Source organism: Apodemus sylvaticus, chromosome 5 (assembly GCF_947179515.1).
Source record: "Apodemus sylvaticus chromosome 5, mApoSyl1.1, whole genome shotgun sequence".
In the NCBI taxonomy this organism is placed as follows: Eukaryota; Metazoa; Chordata; class Mammalia; order Rodentia; family Muridae; genus Apodemus; species Apodemus sylvaticus.
The window spans coordinates 54,102,902-54,120,776 of record NC_067476.1 but is presented as its reverse complement, the minus strand read 5'-3'; the positions used below and the strand labels follow the sequence as shown (position 1 = coordinate 54,120,776).

General features: G+C 45.4%; 2 pseudogenes; both read right to left on the bottom strand.

The window, feature by feature from the left end:
- On the bottom strand, positions 1-12,185 carry LOC127684775 (uncharacterized; annotated as a pseudogene).
- A 3,587-nt stretch (positions 12,186-15,772) lies between these two features.
- Positions 15,773-16,230, bottom strand: LOC127684203 (40S ribosomal protein S19-like; annotated as a pseudogene).
- Positions 16,231-17,875: the final 1,645 nt, after the last annotated feature.

Here is a 17,875-nt window from a genome sequence, read left to right as displayed (position 1 = left end):
TCATTGAGCACTTCCCAAGTTTGTTGAATCGGAGTATGAGGGTTGAAGTCTCTGCTTAGAGTTGTCCTTGTGATGCAGGCACAGCTTAAGAGGATTATCAGTCCTTTCTAGAGTCCACTCATCTTGATCAGTCCCTGGGGGAGCCTTCTTGACGTGTGAAGCATGAACCCAGGTGGGGATTCCCTCTACCTTTTTTTTTTAATTTATTGATATATTTACTTACATTTCAAATGATTTCCCCTTTTCTGGACCCCGACTCCCCAAAAGTCCCATCAGTCCCCTTCCCTCCCCCTGTTTTCCCACCCAACCCTTCCCACTTCCCTGTTCTGATTTTGTTCTATATTGCTTCACTGAGTCTTTCCAGAACAAGGGGCCACTCCTCCGTTCTTCTTGTACCTCATTTGATGTGTGGATTATGTTTTGGGTATTCCAGTGTTCTAGGTTAATATCCACTTATTAGTGAGTGCATTCCATGATTCATCTTTTGAGACTGGGTTACCTTACTTAGTATGATGTTCTCCAGCTCCATCCATTTGCCTAAGAATTTCATGAATTCATTGTTTCTAATGGCTGAATAGTACTCCATTGTGTATATATACCACATTTTTTGCATTCACTCTTCTGTTGAGGGATACCTGGGTTCTTTCCAACTTCTGGCAATTATAAATAGGGCTGCTATGAACATAGTAGAACATGTATCCTTATTACATGCTGGGGAATCTTTTGGGTATATGCCCAGGAGTGGTATAGCAGGATCTTCTGGAAGTGAGGTGCCCAGTTTTCGGAGGAACCGCCAGACTGATTTCCAGAGTGGTTGTACCAATTTGCAACCCCACCAGCAGTGGAGGAGTGTTCCTCTTTCTCCACATCCTCGCCAACACCTGCTGTCTCCTGAATTTTTAATCTTAGCCATTCTGACTGGTGTAAGGTGAAATCTCAGGGTTGTTTTGATTTGCATTTCCCTAATGACTAATGAAGTTGAGCATTTTTTAAGATGTTTCTCCGCCATCCGAAATTCTTCAGGTAAGAATTCTTAGTTTAACTCTGTGCCCCATTTTTTAATAGGGTTGTTTGGTTTTCTGGAGTCTAACTTCTTGAGTTCTTTATATATATTGGATATTAGCCCTCTATCTGATGTAGGATTGGTGAAGATCTTTTCCCAATTTGTTGGTTGCCGATCTGTCCTCTTGATGGTGTCCTTTGTCTTACAGAAACTTTGTAATTTTATGAGGTCCCATTTGTCAATTCTTGATCTTAGAGCATATGCTATTGGTGTTCTGTTCAGAAACTTTCTCCCTGTATCGATGTCCTCAAGGGTCTTCCCCAGTTTCTTTTCTATTAGCTTCAGAGTATCTGGCTTTATGTGGAGGTCCTTGATCCATTTGGATTTGAGCTTAGTACAAGGAGACAAGGATGGATCAATTCGCATTCTTCTGCATGCTGACCTCCAGTTGAACCAGCACCATTTGTTGAAAAGGCTATCTTTTTTCTATTGGATGTTTTCAGCCCCTTTGTCGAGGATCAAGTGGCCATAGGTGTGCGGGTTCATTTCTGGATCTTCAATCCTGTTCCATTGATCTGCCTGCCTGTCACTGTACCAATACCATGCAGTTTTTAACACTATTGCTCTGTAGTATTGCTTGAAGTCAGGGATACTGATTCCCCCAGAATTTCTTTTGTTGCTGAGAATAGTTTTAGCTATCCTGGGTTTTTTGTTATTCCAGATGAATTTGATAATTGCTCTTTCTAACTCTGTGAAGAATTGAGTTGGGATTTTGATGGGTATTGCATTGAATCTGTATATTGCTTTTGGCAAAATGGCCATTTTAACTATATTGATCCTGCCAATCCATGAGCATGGGATGTTTTCCCATTTTTTGAGGTCTTCTTCCATTTCCTTCTTCAGGGTCTTGAAGTTCTTGTCATACAGATCTTTCACATGTTTGGTAAGAGTCACCCCAAGATACTTTATACTGTTTGTGGCTATTGTGAAGGGGGTCATTTCCCTAATTTCTTTCTCAGCCTGCTTATCCTTTGAGTATAAGAAGGCCACTGATTTGCTTGAGTTGATTTTATAACCTGCCACTTTGCTGAAGTTGTTTATCAGCTATAGGAGTTCTCTAGTGGAGTTTTTTTGTGTTACTTAGGTAGACTATCATGTCATCTGCAAATAATGATAGTTTGACTTCTTCCTTTCCAATTTGTATCCCTTTGACCTCCTTATGTTGTCGAATTGCCCGAGCTAGTACCTCAAGTACAATATTGAAAAGATAAGGAGAAAGGGGGCAGCCCCGTCTAGTCCCTGATTTTAGTGGGATTGCTTCAAGTTTCTCTCCATTTAGTTTGATGCTGGCTACCGGTTTGCTGTATATTGCTTTGACTATGTTTAGGTATGGGCCTTGAATTACTGTTCTTTCCAAGACTTTAAGCATGAAAGGATGCTGAATTTTGTCAAATGTTTTTTCAGCATCCAATGAAATGACCATGTGGTTTTTTTCTTTGAGTTCGTTTATGTAGTGGATTGCATTGATGGATTTCTGTATATTGAACCAACCCTGCGTCCCTGGGATAAAGCCTACTTGATCATGGTGGATGATCGTTTTGATGTGTTCTTGGATTCGGTTGGCAAGAATTTTATTGAGTATTTTTGCATCGATGTTCATAAGGGAGATTGGTCTGAAGTTTTCTTTCTTTGTTGGATCTTTGTGTGATTTTGGTATCAGCGTAATTGTGGCTTCGTAGAAGGAATTGGGTAGTGTTCCTTCTGTTTCTATTTTGTGGAATAGTTTGAAGAGTATTGGTGTTAGGTCTTCTTTGAAGGTCTGATAGAATTCTGCACTGAAACCATCTGGTCCTGTGCTTTTTTTGGTTGGAAGACTTTCTATGACCCCTTCTATTTCTTTAGGGGTTATGGGACTGTTTAGATGATCTATTTGGTCCTGATTTAATTTTGGTATTTGGTATCTGTCTAGGAAATTGTCTATTTCCTCCAGATTCTCCAGTTGTGTTGAGTACCGGCTCTTGTAGTAGGATCTGATGATTTTTTGGATTTCCTCCATTTCTGTTGTAATATCTCCCTTTTCATTTCTAATTTTGTTAATTTGGATACTTTCTCTGTGCCCTTTGGTCAGTCTGGCTAAGGGTTTATCTATCTTGTTGATTTTCTCAACGAACCAGCTCCTGGACTCGTTGATTCTTTATATGGTTCTCTTTGTTTCCACTTGATTGATTTCAGCCCTGAGTTTGATGATTTCCTGTCTTCTACTCCTCCTGGGTGAAATAGCTTCTTTTTGTTCCAGGGCTTTCAGGTATGTCATTAAGCTGCTAGTATATGCTCTCTCCATTTTCTTTTTGGAGGCACACAGGAGTATGAGTTTTCCTCTTAGCACTGCTTTCATTGTGTCCCAAAGATTTGGGTATGTTGTGCCTTCATTTTCATTAAATTCTAAAAACTCTCTGATTTCTTTCTTTATTTCTTCTTTGGCTAAGGTGTCATTGAGTAGATTATTGTCCAGCCTCCATGTGTATGTGGGCTTTCTGTTGTTTTTGTTGCTATTGAAAACCACTCTTACACCATAGTGATCTGATAGGAGGCATGGGATTAGTTAGATCTTCTTGTATTTATTGAGGTCTTTCTTGTGACCAATTATATGGTCGATTTTGGAGAAGGTACCATGAGGTGCGAGAAAAAGGTATATTCTTTTGCTTTAGGGTGAAATGTTCTATAAATATCAGTCAAATCCAATTGGTCCAAAGCTTTAATTAGTTTTACTGTGTCCCTGTTTAGTTTCTGTTTTCCTGATCGGTCCATTGAGGAGAGTGGAGTGTTGAAGTCCCCCACAATTATTGTGTTAGGTGCAATGTGTGCTTTGAGCTTTAGTAAAGTTTCTTTTACGAATGAGGGTGCCTTTGTATTTGGAGCATAGATGTTCAGAATTGAAAGTTCTTCTTGGTGGATTTTTCCTTTGACCAGCAAGAAGTGTCCCTCAGTGTCTCTTTTGATGACTTTAGGTTGGAAGTCAATTTTATCTGATATTAGAATGGCTACTCCGGCTCGTTTCCCGAGACCATTGGCTTGTAAAATTGTCTTCCAGCCTTTTACTCTAAGGTAGTTTTTGTCTTTTACATTTAGGTGTGTTTCCTGTATGCAGCAAAATGTAGGGTCCTGTTTCCTTATCCAGTCTGTTAGTCTATGTCTTTTTATTGGGGAATTGAGTCCATTGATGTTAAGAGATATTAAGGAATAGAGATTATTACTTCCTGTCATTTTTGATGTTATTTTTATATTTGGGTGATTATATTCTTTTGGGTTTGATGAAGGAAGGTTACAATCTTACTTTTTCCAGGGTGTAGTTTCCCTCCTTGTATTGGAGTTTTCCCCCTATTATTCTTTGTAGAGCTGGATTTGTGGAAAGATATTGTGTAAATTTGGTTTTGTCATGGAATGTATTGGTTTCTCCATCTATTGTGATTGAGAGTTTTGCTGGGTATAGTAGTCTTGGCTGACATTTGTGTTCTCTTAGAGTCTGCATGAGATCTGTCCAGGATCTTCTAGCTTTCATAGTCTCTGGTGAGAAGTCTGGTGTGATTCTGATAGGTCTTCCTTTATATGTTACTTGGCCTTTTTCTCTTACTGCCTTTAATATTCTTTCTTTGTTTAGTGCATTTGGGGTTTTAATTATTATGTGGCGAGAGGTATTTCTGCTCAGATCCAGTCTGTTTGGAGTTCTGTAGGCTTCTTGTATATTCATAGGTATCTCTCTCTTTAAGTTGGGAAAGTTTTCTTCCATAATTTTGTTAAAGATATTTGCTGGCCCTTTCAGTTGTAAATCTTCACTCTCATCTATACCTATAATCCTTAGGTTTGGTCTTCTCATTGTATCCTGGATTTCCTGGATGTTCTGGGATACAAGCTTTTTGCATTTTGCACTTTCTTTGACTGTTGAGTCAATGGTTTCTATGGTATCTTCGTCATCTGAAATTCTTTCTTCCATCTCTTGTATTCTGTTGTTTATATTTGCATCTATGGCCCCTGATTTCTTCTCAAGGTTTTCTATCTCCAAAGTTGTCTCCCTTTGTGATTTCTTAGTTGTTTCTACTTCTGTTTTTAGATCCAGGATGGTTTTGCTCAGTTCCATCATTTGTTTGTGTTTTCCTGTAATTCTTTAAGAGATTTTTGTGTTTCCTCTTTCATGACTTCTGCCTCTTGACTCAAGTTCTCCTGCATTTCTTTAAGTTTTTTTTTTTTTTTTTTTTTTTTTTTTTTGCGTTTCTTCTTTATTGGCTTCTATCTCTTGAGCCTTATTCTCCTGCATTTCTTTAAGTGATTTTTGTGTTTCCATTATACGGGTTTCTAGCTTATTCATGTTCCCCTGTATTTCTTTAAGGGATTCATTTATGTCCTTTTTGTGTTCTTCTAGCAGCATCATGATCAGTGATTTTAAATCCAAATCTTGTTTCTCTGGTGTGTTGGCATAACCAGGAGTTGCTGATGTTGGAGAGTTTGGTTCAGATGCTGCCATATTGCCTAGATTTCTGTTAGTAGCATTCCTGCGTTTGCCCTTTGCCATCTTGTTCTCTTGAGTTAGTTGGTCTTGTCCCTGGCTGGTGTTTGGGCCTCCTGAGGGGCTCTGGGGCTATTACTGCAACACTATATGGCTGGGTTTCCCCTGTAGCTGATTGCTGATGTGCTGTCTTCCTCTTGGGTGCCCTTGCAGCTCTAGTGTGCTTTGCTCCAGATTGTGTCTGTGAACCAGATGGAGCCCATTTGCACCTTCAGGGAGTGCTGATGGTGTATGCTGCCGGGACCTTTTCTGCCTGCTGATCACTCTGCTGGGCAGTCGATCTCCCAACCGGGTTGGTGCACACAAGGCTAGCCTGGCTGCTCAGGCCCTGGGTCCAGGTAAAAACCTGGGAGGCCAAGGTCCGAGCAAAGTTCCCCTCGGGCTATGACTGTTAATTGGGTCTGTCAGGTGGCCAGGATGGCGGGCGTGTGTGCTCGCACTCCCAGAAAGTGCCGGGAGAGTCTGCTGGGCTAACAACCTCCTGGGCGGGTTGACACACAGATGGCCCACCAAGCCACCCAGTTCTTGGGGTCAGTCCAGGGCCTGTTGGGGCCTAGATCCCCGCTTTGTTAGCCTCAGGCTATGCCTGTTACCGGCTTTGCCTGCTAGAGCTCTCTGGTGTCCTGTAGGCAAAATGGCGGCGTTCACGCTGGCCCGGGAGAAAAAAACCTCCTGGCTGGGTTGGCACCCCGATGCCCCCTCGAACAGCCCAGGGCCTGGGTACAGGCCAATGCCCGTCGGGCTTAGACCCCCGCGATGTTGGCCTCGGGTTATGTTTGTGTACCTCAGTCTGTCCAATCTCTCTGGAGTCCGAAACCAAGATGGAGGCGAGTCTCTCGTGAGTGGCGGGAGGCAGAGTTCTGATGTGGCTTCTGTGTGGTGAAAGGCACCGTAAATCCGCAGCTGCTTGCAGCCTGGCTGGCCAGCGAAGGTCAGTGGTCATGGGCGCAGGGCCTAACTGGACCCTGTGTTGCCTTGGTTCCACTGCTGATGGCCCTTCAGCTGGACCAGCCACTGCTGCACTGCTGCCACCGCCGCCGCCGCCTCTTCCCTCTACCTTTATAGCAGTAGGTGTAGTCAACAGCCCCAGGTAGGGTCCTTTCCACCATGGTTTGAGTTTCCCTGCTCGGTGCCTTCTCACCAGGACCACCGTGTCTCCCACTTTAAACTGATATGACACCAGCAAGTTGCCATCAACGTAGGTTTCTTTCAACTGCTCCCAGATTTCTTTTCTCACGATCTCGAGTGCCTTCAGCCAAGCTAGGAGGCAAGATGAGGGAGTGGGGGAGGGGAAACATCAGGACAGGTTCTACTCTCTACACTCATATAGATGGGTGGGGGCACCCCAAACATTAGTTCAAAGGGTGTTAGACCTGAGATTCTGGGAGTATTTTGGATCCGGAATAGGGCGTAAGAGAGAAGGACTGTCCAATCATTCCCGCCGGTCTCTAATGTCAATTTAGTCAAGGTCTCTTTTAGAGTTCTATTCAGCCTCTCTACCTGTCCTGAACTCTGGGGTCTGTAGGCACAATGTAACTTTCAATTTATCCCCAGCTGTCTGGCCAATCCCTGACTTACTTGGGCTACGAAAGCAGGTCCATTGTCTGACCCAATTACCTTAGGTATCTCAAAACAGGGGAAAATTTCTTCAAGTATCTTCTTGGCCACCACGTTAGCGGTTTCTCCTTTGGTGGGAAGGCTTCAGTCCACCCTGAGAAGGTATCTACAAAAACTAGAAGGTATTTATTTCCATATCTGGCTGGTTTGACCTTGGTAAAGTCAATTTCCCAATAAGTCCCTGGCCTGTCTCCTCGCAAGCATCTTTCGCCATGAGTCTTGTTGGACCTGGCATTGGTGATCACACATGCTTGACAGTTCTTTACCAGGTCCTCTACTGCCTTCTGTAGTTGAGGGATATGGTAAGGGGATCTATTGGCTAGTTTCATTATCTTTTTGGTTCCCAGGTGAGTGAGACGGTGTATATTAGTCAAGTATTTCAGCGCCTCTTCTTTTGTGAGGATCCATTTTTTCTGGGATCTCATCGACTGGCTGGGGTGTGGTTTTACTTATCAAAGTCAGTGGCCCTTGTGCTGCCTCTTTAGCTACCTGGTCTGCCATCTGATTTCTACTTTCTATTGGTCCAGTTACCTTTTGATGTCCTGGACAATGGATGATCGCTACCTTGCAGGGCAAATGAACAGCTTTTAGCAAGCTAAGAATTTTTTCTTTATTTTTTGATGTCTTTCCTAGCAGAAGTCCATGTTGTTGGTATATCGCCCCGATGTGGGGAACCGTCCCAAGCTATTCGGACTTATGCTTACTTACAGCCCCTAAGGTGGCGACTGCCGAGAAGGAAGAACAATTAACTAGAGCCTTCTCCATGAGCTATCGGTGAGAGAAGATTCCGAGAATACCACACGATATTCCTGCCCTAACCGCGGAATGTTCCTGCTGGTGTTAACTCCGGGTGTCCCCACCAGTTGACCTCTTCGCTTCCTGCTTCGATCGCCAGGGGTGTCTCCACCCTTCCCTCCTTTGTTCTTGTGTGAAGGTCAATTCCTTCTCTGTAAGCCTTAAAACTCGTTTACCTCCCCGACATTAAATGAGACCTTGACACAACCCAGACTGACTTTGTCATTCTTAGTGTGCTTGGCCTCCTTTCTCTCTTCCCCCCATTTTTGGCCCTCAGGTAGTGCCTCTTTGGGACCCTGGAATAACTGGACCTGCTGGACGGGTCACCCCGTGAACATAAACCATTGCAAAGGCATATCAGATGTCAGTATAAATATTGACAGCCTTCCCTTATGCTAGTCTCAAAGCCTGGGTTAGGGCAATAAGCTCTACTTTCTGGGCTGATGTCCCTTCAGGAAGGCTGCTGGCCCATATGACAGACTTCCCGTCCACTACCACTGCCCTGGCTCTGCACTTACCTTCTACCATGAAGCTGCTTCCATCAGTGAACCAGGTCATCACCCCGGGCCAAGGCTGGTCAGTTAAGTCTGGCCGAGTCCCAGTTTCTTCTGCCAGTATCTCCTCACAGTGATGGACGGGATTTCCATCAGCTTCAGGCAGTAAGGTGGTGGGGTTAAGAATGGCAGGTGGAGTGAAGGCCACCCGCTCAGTCAACAACAAACTCTGGTAGTGGGTCATCCGGGTGTTGGTCATCCAGTGGTCTGGGGGCTGTCGAATGATGCTTTCAAGGGTGTGCAGGGTCACCACTGTCACATTCTGGCCCATAGTCAGTTTATCAGCATCTTTTTCCCACACGGCAGTAGCTGCTATTGCCCATAGACAGGAGGGCCATCTTCTGGCCACAGGATCCAGTTTCTTTGACAGGTAGGCTACAGGGCACCTCCAGGGTCCTAAAGTTTGAGTGAGGACCCCCCGGCCACTCTATTTCTCTCATTAATGTATAGGGTGAAAGGTTTTTTTAAATTAGGCAGTGCTAGAGCAGGGGCCTGTAGCAGCGCCTTTTTGAGAGTCTCAAAAGCCAATTGATGTTTCTTAGTCCAAATGAATTCCCCTTTCTCTTTTGTTAGGGGGTAAAAGGGGGCTGCCAAGGTAGCGAACCCTGGGATCCAGAGTCTGCAGAATCCTGCCACCCCCAGGAATTCTCTTACCTGGCGAGGGGTGGTTGGGGTCGGGATCTGTGTCACTGTCCATTTCCTAGCTTCTGTGAGCCATTGCTGCCCATTCTTCAGGGTATATCCCAGATAGGTCACCTCAGTCTGGCATAGCTGTGCCTTTTTAGCTGAAACCCAGTACCCCAACTCACCTAATTCGGCCAGGAGACTTGAGTCCCACGTTCACACTCCTTGCAAGTTTCTGTGGCCAAAAGAAGATCATCCACATATTGCAGGAGGGTCACCTGTGGATTATCGACTCGAAAGGGGGCTAAATCTCAATGTAAGTCTTCGTCAAACAGAATGGGTGAATTTTTGAATCCGTGAGGCAACCTAGTCCAGGTAAGCTGTACAGTTCTTCCATTCTCAGGGTCTTGCCATTCGAAGGCGAACAAGGGCTGGCTGTTGGGATGTAGCCTCAGGCAAAAGAAAGCGTCTTTAAGATCTAACACTGCATACCAGGCTCGTTCAGGCGGCAGTGTGCTAAGCAGATTATAAGGATTTGGTACAGAGGGGTGTATGTCTTGTACTCTCTTATTGACTTCTCTAAGGTCTTGTACGGGGCGATAGTTATTCATTCCCAGTTTCTTTCCCTTCTCAGAGTAGTCTGGTGATATGAGAGCATATGCCTTCCTGTGCTTCTTTGCCCATGGGGTACTGTCGGACCCTAATGGGGGTGGCCCCAGACTTAAGCTCAATCGCCACCGGGGGAACTTGTCTCGCCATTCCCATTCCTCCTGTCTCAGCCCATGCCTGAGGAAATTGAGTAAGCCAGTCCTGTAGCCCCTCAGGGGGTGTTATTTCCTTTTGGTAAATCTGATAGTCTTCTCCTAATTGTAAAGACAACCCTAAGGTCTGAGGTGGCGCAGTCCCCTAGGACAGTTCCGGTCCAGAGGGGGCGAAAGTTATTTGTGCCTTTAACTTGGTTAATAAGTCTCTTCCTAGTAGGGGCGTAGGGCACTCTGGGCTGACCAAAAATGAGTGAGTTACTAGGTTCTTCCCTAGGGCCACCGTCCGAGAAGTAGTCCATGGGTAGGATTTCTGCCCCGTGGCCCCAATCACCAGCGTCTTTTCATTTTTTATCTTACCCAAAGGGGTTTTAAGCACCGAGTATTCTGCACCCGTATCGACCAAGAAACTTATGGGGGTCCCCTCCACTTGTAATGTTACCCTAGACTCGGGGAGGGGAGCCGAGCCCCATCTCTCCTAGTCTTCATCATCCTCGAGGGACAGCACCTTTGTCCCTTGCTTCTTCTCGCGAGCCCAGTGCCCTTTGTCTTTACAGTGTGCACACTGATCTTTTTCCAGGTGCAGTCTATCTCTTCTGGGTCTCCTTGGCCCCTGCCATTTTCTGTATCCCAGGCCCCCTAGCTGCCTAGTCCTACCTCTTTTAGCTCTGTCTACTACTGCGGCCAGTATTCTTTTTTTATTTGGTTTTGGTTTTTCAAGATAGGGTTTCTCTGTGTGGTTCTGGCTGTCCTGGAACTCACTCTGTAGACCAGGCTGGCCTCAAACTTAGAAATCCGTCTGCCTCTGCCTCCCAAGTGCTGGGATTACAGGCGTGTGCTACCACGCCCAGCTGCGGCCAGTATTCTAGTCAGAGTCTTTTCCTGTTTCTTATCTCTCCTATCCTCATCTTCCCTCCTCTCTCTCTTTTCTCTTTCTTGTTTCTCCTCCCCGTCTCCCTTTTATGATATACTTTCTCAGCCTCCCTAACCACATCTCTTATAGTATAATCTTGTAATCCCTCAATCCGCTGCAATTTCCTTCTGATATCAGGGGTTGACTGCCCAATAAAAGCCATAATCATGGAGGCTCGCTGCCCTTCAGATGTAGGGTCAAAAGGGCTGTACCTTCTGTAAGCCTCCATGAGCCTCTCCAGAAAGACTGAAGGGGGTTCAGTCACCCCCTGCATGACCTCTCTTACCTTAGCCAAATTTGTGGGCCTTTGTGCTGCACCCCTGAGACCTGCCACTAGAGCCTGTCGGTAATTGGACAGCCGTTCCCTACCTTGTGCCATGTTATAGTCCCATTGAGGACGCGTCAAGGGGAATCCTTCATCTATCTCAGCCAGGGTCTGGACAGGATGCCCGGCATTGTCCCAGACATTCTTCCGAGCTTCGAGGAGAATTCTTTCTTTCTCTTCAGTGGTGAACAAGGTTTGTAAGAGCTGTTGACAATTGTCCCACGTAGGCTGATGCGAGAACATCAGGGACTCTATTAGACCTGTAAGCCCTGCAGGATTTTCTGAAAAGGGAGGGTGATTAACTTTCCAGTTATAAATGTCAGAGAAAGAGAAAGGCCAGTACTGTAAAAGTTGTAAGTCATTCTGGTCATCTGGGGGTGGCCCGACAGCCCTAAGGGGAAGCGCCACAGTGGAGTTGGCCTGTCCTTCAGGGATGGCTCCCTGTTGACTCCTTGTGCCCGCAGAGGGACCCCTTCCTCCGGCTCCAGGGGCCAGGGCTAGAAAAAGGGCCGGCAGAGCCGAGGGTTAGGGTTCCAGTAGTGGAGCTCAAGGGTAAGGTGGGGGCAGGGGCATGGGCCATTTAGGAGGTTCTTCTATTTCAAGGTAGATCTTAGGGTTGGGTGCTGGTGAAGTGCTGCGTTCGCCATCTTCTTCAGGCTGCGATTTCGGTTTCTCATTCACAGCACTTTCTCGGATAGCCTGGATCCTGGAGACGGAACCGCGGGGTGGGAAGAATGACCAGACCCACTGAGGTAGGGATTGTGCCAAGTCCTCCCATACCATGATGTACAGCTGTTGGTCTGGGTGTGATCGCGGTCCTTCCTGAAAAACAACGGCCTTCATGGCCCTGATGGTAGGCAAATCGAAATTTCCTATGGGCGGCCAGCCTACCCCCAAAGCGGGCCATTCCAAGGTACAGAAGGTCTGCCAAGGTTTTTTCTTAATTTTTACTGACAAATTCTGTCCTCTTGCCCTAACGTCTGTCCAATGGTCCTCTGTCAAAGACAAAGGGGTTGTCATGGTCTGCCCCATGGCAAAACCCAAAAAACACAAGAACAGAACAAAAACAACAGACACTAGCACGTCCAAACACACTCGTCCACGTCTGGACTTAAACAGCCAAACGCGACCTCTGATGGGGTGGGATTCCGCTTCCACTCCCTTCTCAGTAGAAGGAGCATTCCGTTCCCTTCGTTCTGGAAAACCACAGTCAGGCCCCCCTGACTGTCTTTCACCCTTGGAATGTCTTCTCTGGTTGCTGCCTACAGCTCTAGGATGTCTCCCTCCGCAGCTGCTGGGTTCTCATGGCCTGCAGCGGCAGCTGCTAACAAACCAAAATCAAGATACAAACACAGCGGTGCTGCACTCAAACACTCGAGACTCACACAGACGTACCTCCAAGGGGTCTTCAGGGTTCCTGGGTGCCACTAAAATCCCGGACAAGCCCCCAAATGTAGGACCTCCCCCCTTTTGGGGAGACCCCCACTCGAGTCTTCGGATGGCGCACACCCAAGGAAATGCAAGAAACCGGACTTGATGCAAACACACGAGGCAGTTTAATATCGGAGCTCCAGGCTGACTCGTATCTCACACAGGAGACAGTGGAATTGACCCCGAGGCTCGGAAACCAGGGGTTTATATAGGAAAAAGTCAGGGGGTTTTGGTGCAGTTACACATGATTGGCTGATTTAAACATTGGCAGGAGGAATTGGCATGCGGTTACATCAGCAAGCAGTACATGCAGATCAGGGCATCAGCAATGTAGGAGGGCGGCTTATCTTTGTTAGCAGGAAGTCTGGTCAACATTAAACTACTTCAAAGAGGGAGGAGACAGGGTGACACCAGTCCAGAGGGCTCATGACTCAGCAGAGATTGTCCTGGCATGTCCCTTATCTTTATGGCCGGTCAGTTCCTGGAATGACTTAACAGCCTTTTTTAGGCCTGTCCGGCATGCCTGGGCTTGTACTGTTCTATTCCCTTCTCTAGGTCTGTTTGCCGCCTTAATTGTGGACTCTGAGAAGTTCTAACTCCTTTTAATAGAACTCACTTCACTGGACTCAGGGCCCATCATATTGGTCTGTTTAACTTGGTTGCTTTTGTGGGACTGTTTCCAACTAGGAAAACATACTACTAAGGATTAGAGATGCAAGATGCAATTTAAGGGGACACACCTCAGCTTACACTATCTCTCACAGGCTTTGGTTCCATCAGTGGGTACCAGACAGTCCCTATATGTCTAAGAGGTCTTCAAGTAAGACTTAAGGGACTTTCCTATCTCTGTAACTCAAAAGTGCAGGCCCTCCCCCCTTCCCTCCTTTGTCCTCCTTCCTCCTTCTCCTCTTCCTTCTTTTCCTCCTCCTCTTCCCCTTCCTTCTTCTCCTGCTTTTCCTCGTCCTCCCCCTATTTTTCTTTTCAAGACAGACTTTTTCTTTAGAGTCCTGTCCTGGAACTCTTTGCAGGGAGTGCTGGCCTTGAACTCCGAGCTTGGCCTGCCTCTACCTCTTCCTCCTGAGTGCTGAGACTAAAGGAGTGTGCTGCCTCTGTCTTTTTTTGTTGTTGTTCATTGTTTTTCTGTTCATTTGTTTGTTTTTGGTTTGTGTCAGGCCTTCCCTTCCTAAGACAATCTCTTTCTCTGACTTTCAGGTCACTACCCATTTCTTGCCCTCTGTGTCTCTCTCCATCTCCCTGGCAGACCTGTATCTGAACCCTTCTTTTTTTCTATGTGGATGACTCCCTAGATGATGATTCCACTGTCTGTAGCTCCCACTCCACCTAGCCAGGGATCTTACAGATACTGTCCTCAAAAGACACGTTCTGTGGAGAAAGACTGTGAAAAACAAATCCTCCCACTGGGTATAAAGACATCGGAGAAACCCCGAGTAGCTAAAGTGAAGCTGTTTATTTTACAATGTTACAAAGCCAGGTGTTCTTGGGAACAGCAGGTGCTCTCATCAAGCACAGAAAACAGTTTTGATAACCAAGGGCCCAGGGACTGGAGAGATGGCTCAGCACCTAAGAGCGTTGGTTGGCCTTCCTGAGGACACAGGTTCAATTCTCAGCACCCATGTGGAGGCTCACAGAGGACCCCCACCTCTGCCTCTTTTGTTTCATCACTGATTCCGTCTCTACATTTTTACATCCTGTTAGTTTTAGAGCTTGTTGCACACCTCAGTCAGCTTTCCGGGTCAGGCTGTTAAGGGCGACGGGCCATGGTCTCCGCTATTCCTCCAGGTCCTTCTGTGCCAGGCCGCGAGTGAAGTAATGCTTGGCGATAGGCAGAGCAGAAAGTGCTGTAAGTGAATTACTAAATAAATCAAGAAAGCAGCATCTAATAATTAGGACTTTTACCTTATAATACTTCCATGAGGCAAGCCACACTGTTGTAATTTTCTACTTTACAGCTATCTATGAAACTTGTTTTGTTTCCCTCATGACCTTTTAGTTTGAGTGGGTGAGTTTGTGGGGGAGAACTAGACAGCAGCAGGGGTCCAGGGCTGTGTATCTGTAACTAGACACAGATTGACTCAAAGATATTTTGTTTTATTTTATTTTATTTTATTTTATTTTATTTTATTTTATTTTAATGGGAGAGTCCTCAGTAAACACTGAGAGAAGCTCTAGCCTCCCTCCCAGTCCCACTGAATTTTACTATTGGTATCATTGGGACCTAACCTTGATTTCCATATCTAACAAATCCGAGACCCAAATCATGTTTCTATTCCATCCCCACAACTGTCTCTTGAATCTTTTCATGAACAGTCAAAGTGAGTGATTATCAGTCATGAGACTGAACATACGGCTGCGGTTAGCACCTTCCTTCCGGCCGTAGCTAGTGCTCAGATGCATGAGCAGAATCGCTTCCTAAATGGATTCTCACCTCCAGCTGCACTCCCAGCATAACGTCATAATGCCTTTAGCCCAGGCTGGCTTCAAATTGGCTATATAACCAAAGATGACTTTAAACTCCTGATTGTTCTGCTTTTGCTTCCCAAGTGCTGGGATTATAAATTGCCAGCTCACCTGACTAACACAGTAATTCTTAATGCAATTATCTCTCTGTATCTTAATGTATTATCTCCCTGACTTTGAAGCAACGCCCCTACTTCTCAAAGGAGGTCCCGGCATTGGTGAGAAGGCCTCTACTTCCCTCTTTACCTTCTCTCTCCAAATCATGCCTGTCTGTTTTCTTTTTTCTGGTGTGTGTGTGTGTGTGTGTGTGTGTGTGTGTGTGTGATATCACACCTGAAAAGCGAATCAGATTCCATTGACAGTGGTTGTAAACCACCATGTGGTTGCTGGGAATTGAACTCAGGACAGGATCTCTGGAAGAACAGTCAGTGCTCTCAGCTACTGAGCTGTCTCTCCAGCCCACCTCTCTGTTTTCAACAGAGCATTCTAAGGTCTAGCCAGAGCTATTCACAGCTCACGAAGACAACCATTTACTGTGTACATCTGCCTGTTACTGAGGCTCTCTACTTAGAAGTCACTCTCTCCAGAAGGGTTTCCTCACTTGAGTTCTATGTGTGTTTACACAGGTTTTGCATTGTGCTTCTCCAGGAGCTAGTTGTTTGTTTGTTTGTTTGTTTGTTTGCTTGCTTGTTTTTTATGAATAAGCAATTTATTAACCCAGCATCCTTTGTTCTAATGCTTCTTGTTGGCAGCTCCCACCTGTCCAGTGATCCTGTCTGGATCTCTCTGTCCCTGAGGTGTTAGCCTGCCGCCCCTATCATGTCCTTTCCCACCATTTTCAGCCCCTGCAGGGCTTGGAGGACCTGGCGGGCCACACCCTTAGAGCCTCTGCTGAAGTGGCTGTGTCTGACACTGTTTCTCTGCTTTCCTCCATAGATCTTGGTCGTGGAACCGACCCCTGCACCACCACGGAGGTACAGGTTCTGTGCTGTGGAGGCAGCTTCTGTGTAGAACCAGTTCTCATCATGTGGGGCAAGCTCTTTACGTCTGGCCAGCTTGACTGAGCCCACCCATTTGGGGACTTTCAGCTTCCTGGACTTTTTGAGGAAATCTGCTGGAGTTCTGATGATCTCTGCTGGTTAACATTCTTTACAGAAACTCCAGGCATTGTGTGGCATCCATGCTGCCAGCCAGGGAAAAGGGTAGTTTTGTTTTTTTTTAATACAAAGACTGATGTAGATTTGTAGAACCATTTGTTATAGATGATGATCTTTTGAGATTAACCTGGAATTCTCTCTCTATCTTCCCATATTCCCTGCAACATACATTCACATTATTTTAACCTTTTTTCCATTAGACTGTAAACTCTATGAAGGTATGGATTTTTGGCTGACAACTTCTCTCTGTGTGCTTAATCTCTATATTCTGGAGATATGATACACAGAGTATTCTCAGTGAAGATTTGTTGAATGCAATAAATGAATTTAATCATGATGTGGTTGTAAGCCACCATGTGGTTGCTGGGAATTGAACTCAGGACCTCTAGAAGAACAGTCAGTGCTCTTAACCACCGAGCCATCTCTCCAGCCACATAAAAGACCTTCTTTAGGAGTTGAAATTCACTGGTTTTGAAAGCTGATGGAACTATGTCATAACTTCCATGGGTGTTTTTTTCTGATGGGAATGCTTGATGTCCACCAGGCTGGCCCTCTAATTCAGAATCAGAGTAGTGGGCTCATGGTGGCCCTCAGATCTCACCTCTCTGCCTCAGTCCAGGAATCAGGAGGCACACAGCTTTCTCCTCATGAGTTTTTAGCATCCCGTGCTATGCTCTCTTTGCCCAAGTAGCCAATAAGGAGAAGACTTCCTTCCTGGGAGCTAAGGTTCAGAGACATAGTCCCCTTCCACTCAAACACTGCTCCCTCACAGTAAACCTCATTTTCCTCTCATGTTCATTACTGAGTCTTTCCCCAAAGAGAAAACTAAACCAAACCAAACTAAATTAAACTCAACATCCTTGCCAGGCATGGTGGCACAAACCTTAAATCCCAGCACTCAGGAGGCAGAGGCAGGCTGATCTCTCTGAGTTCAAAGCCAGCCTGGTCTAGAGAGTGGATTCTAGGGCATCCAGAATTATGTAGAGAAAAACTGTCTCATAAAAACAAAACACAAAACAACAGAAAGAAAGAAAGAAAGAAAGAAAGAAAGAAAGAAAGAAAGAAAGAAAGAAAGAAAGAAAGAAAAGGAAGAAAGAAAAGGAAGAAAAGAAAGAAAGAAAAAGGAAGGAAGGAAGCAAGCAAACCCTCATAGCTTAGGTCACTGAGCATAAAACAGCTCCAACCAGGAATGATTTTTTTACACTTAGAGGAAATTTTTTTGTGCAGTATCTAGAGACATTTTTGGTTATCGCAGCCAATTGTTTTTTGTTTTTGTTTTTGTTTTTAATTGGTGTATAGTAGATAGGGGACAAGGATGCCACTAAACAAGACTATAATGTGATGCTCCAGATGCCTTCCCACTCCTGAGTATGTAGGCCCCACGGTGCTGAGCTTGAAGAGTAGGTGGTTTCCCCTGGTCTTTTCTTTTCTTTTTCTGAACTTCATTCAGCATGAACAGGGGTTTCTGGGGATTTAGAAGCAGTAGTAAGAAGTTAGGTTAAAGCCACAGGAGCTAAGTGGAGACTACAAATTTCTGTTAGATTTCCTGTAACTTACAATGCAGAACTACAAAAGCTCATATCCATTTTAAAGTCAGATTGCAAAGAAGGCACCGTAATTTATTCTTTGAAGACTTTTAATAGTGCAGGAAGGGTA